The sequence below is a fragment of the Pteropus vampyrus genome, unplaced genomic scaffold (genome assembly GCF_000151845.1).
Source record: "Pteropus vampyrus isolate Shadow unplaced genomic scaffold, Pvam_2.0 Scaffold236, whole genome shotgun sequence".
Taxonomy (NCBI): Eukaryota; Metazoa; Chordata; class Mammalia; order Chiroptera; family Pteropodidae; genus Pteropus; species Pteropus vampyrus.
The window spans coordinates 1,277,386-1,280,795 of record NW_011889017.1 but is presented as its reverse complement, the minus strand read 5'-3'; positions in this window follow the sequence as shown (position 1 = coordinate 1,280,795).

Genomic DNA, 3,410 nt, shown 5'->3' with positions numbered 1-3,410 from the left:
ATTTATCTTTGAAAGGAAGTAATGGTTGGAGAGGCATGAGAGAGGCTTCTGGAAATACCGGTAATGTTTTCTTTCTTGATCTGGGCTCTAGTTACAAAGAGGTATCTACTTGAGGAATTTATCCAGCTGTACAGTTATCATTTGTGCACTTTTATTAGTGTATACTGTAATTGAAAGGTAGTTTTTTGTAACATCCTGGTGACAACTTCTTAAATAAAAAAACTTCTTGAACATCAACACAATGAATGTTCATTGTAAAGAATTTGGAAAATATAGGGAGAGATGTTAAAATCGTCTATAAATCTGCTACTCTGTATACACTGTTTGTATTTTTACATATTCCCTTCCAGTGTTTTCCCTTCTATTCATACATTGTGTGTGTGCATAAAACATAATATCCAATATATGGTATGTCAATTTTTCAGCTTTGTTTTTTCACTTAACAATATGTCCAGAACACTCTCTCCTGCCATTAAATACTCTTCAAGACACTTCAAAAGCTTCCTTCTTTAGACGTGGCCCGCTGGCCTGCTGCTACATTTAGCCCATGGCCTTGACCATATGTACTTTCATCTCAGCTTTGCTTAAACTACACATCTGCTAGAGCCTGGAGCTAAAACTGGGTCATTAAAAACAAATCCATTTAGACCTAACAGGATCTTACCAACAGTCTTTGGCAATGGGTGGCCCTGAACTCAATCTTACTAAATGTTGTCATTGTTGACGTGGGTTAGGAAGCCCTTGCAGCATCATCTTCCGCAAAGAGCAGCGCTGATTGCATGCAGATTATGTCCCATAACCGGGTCCAGTCGCTTGATCTTAATGCAGCAGTTAGCAACATTGTGCAACGGAAAGACTCCAGGGTTAGGGAGATCTAGGTCAGGGCACCAAGGGAACCTGCTTCGCAACTACCAACTGTGTGACTCTGGACAAGTGACCTGTATTGGTACGTATTCGTACCAAGTAGTATAGCTACATAATAAATTATAGAGAGACATTTAAATACGTAATGATCTACTCACTGCCTTGTTTAAAAACCTTAGAGTTAGGTCCTTAGTGGTAGTGAGATCTTCATGCTTGTGTGTTCAGCCTCATCTCTCGAGAGTCTTTAACATCATGCCCTGTGTGCCAATCGCTCAGGGTGATTTGCAGCTTCCTAAAAACAAAATTGTTTTCACAGTTTTTCCTATCTGGAAGCTTGTTTTGCCTTATTCCCTGCCTCCCTGCCACCAACCCTTATTTATTTACTTACTAATTTATAGTCACCTGTATGTTTTTTTCCAGAATTGCTATCTCATCATAGAAATATTCTCTAATGCCTCCCACCCTCAGGTCTGGTTTTAGGGCCCTCCTATGAATTTCTTTGGCCCCCTGGACTTAACCACATCACAGGAATTATCACATTGTACTAAAAAGGTCTATTTACTTCATTGGGTCTCTTTCAGATGGCAAACTCCTTGAGGGTAAGGTCTAGTTTGCTTGTCTTTATATTCCCAAGGCCCGGCACAAGACCTGGGAAATAGCTGCTGCACAGAAAATCTTTGCTAATCGAATGACTATATGTTGAATCTTAATTTCAGTGAGAAATATCTTCACAAGGGCCAGGACTCTGAAAGTCAGAACAATCAAGTTTTTTCTCCCCTGGGAATCAACATAAGAAACTAAGTCACATCAGATAGAGGCTGGAAGATCCAGAAAAGTTAGAAGAATCTAGTATCTAGTGGCCCACACTGAGGCTTCTCATGCACCCACCCCACCATAGAGATAGGACAGTTTTTATTATTTCTTTTTCTGATATTTCATTGCTAGTATATAGAAATACAACCGATTTTTGTGTGTTCATTTTATATTCTACGACTTTACTGAATTTGTTTAGTTTCAACAGTTTTTGGTTGAGTTTTTAGACTTTTCTGTATATAAAATCATCCTACCTGCAAATAACAAAGGTTTTACTTCTTACTTTACCATTTGGATGGCTTTATTTCTGTGTCTTGCCTCATTGCTCTGGCTAACACTTCAAATGCTATATTGAATAAGAGGTGAGAGTGGGCACTCTTGTCTTACTCCTGATCTTAGAGAGAAAAACTTTTGATCTTTCACTGTTGAGTATGATGTTAGCTATGGGTTTGTTGTATATGATCTTCATTATGTTGAGGTATGTTCCTTTTTTACCAAATTTGATAAGGGCTTTTATCATGAAAGGATGGTATGTTTTATCGAATGCTTTTTTTGCATTTATTGAGGTGATGATATGATTTTTGTCTTCCACTCTATTGATGTGATTCATCTATTATTGATTTGCCTATGTCGAACCATCTTTGCATCCCAGGAATAAATCCCACTTGATCATGGTGCATGATTCTTTGAATCTGGTTTGCTAATATTTCGTTTAGAATTTTTGCATCTATGTTCATCAGGGATATTGGTCTCTAGTTTTCTTTTCTTAAGAAAAGATAGATAAGTATCCTTATCTATCTTTGGTATCAGGGTAATGTTGGTCTCATAAAATGAGTTTGGAAGTGTTTCTTCCTCTTCAATTTTTTGAAAGAGCTTAAAGATTGACATTAATTCTTCTTTAAATGAGATGGTTTTGTTCATAGAGAAAAGAATGCTTTGAAGTATTTGAATAAAGTTCCGATTCCTGAACAATGGATAAGCAATGTCTACCTTTGTGTCAGTTGCTGTAATTTTATCTGTGTTCATAGCCCCACCCCTCCGCAACCATTCTCCTAACGATGGTTGTCTTTAGTCATGCAAATATTTCCACTCCATTACAGCTAAGTTTTATAGGCATGAGAGATGATCTTTTTTTTAAGTTGATTTTCTATCTCTGATATGATATGTTCTTATTTCATAGCTAGATTCTCTAAAATAAATCTAACTTTTAATGTCCAAGTTATTGAGATTCATCTTCCCGAGAGGCATCCATTATGGACTGCAGCTTATTGCTGATTTTATAATTTAAATATATGATAATTATTATAGTTATAATATATGTTCACAATATGAATTATATGATATGGTTCCCAGCCTGAAGAACTTGCAATCTGATTAGGATGTGAATACATGAATTAAAAAAAAATAGTAGTAATTTATCATAAGAAATAATCTTGAAGAGTTATTACAAGGGTTTGTCACAGTGTTAATTATTTTAGTAAAAATGTAGTTATAACCAATACTTGAATTTTTGAATTATAATGACTTCTTTTGCTGCTACTGAAATTATGCTTTCAAAGATACTTAATGTTTCTAAAGATAATTCATTTAGATAAGAAAGGTAAAGAGCACAAATTCAAAATAGAAACCATTACCTGCTATTACTATGGGAGTAAAATGATATGGATGCTGGAAAAGATGCTGTGCTTAAGCCAGCAAAGTTGCATTTTAAAGTTAATCCCAGATATATTCTA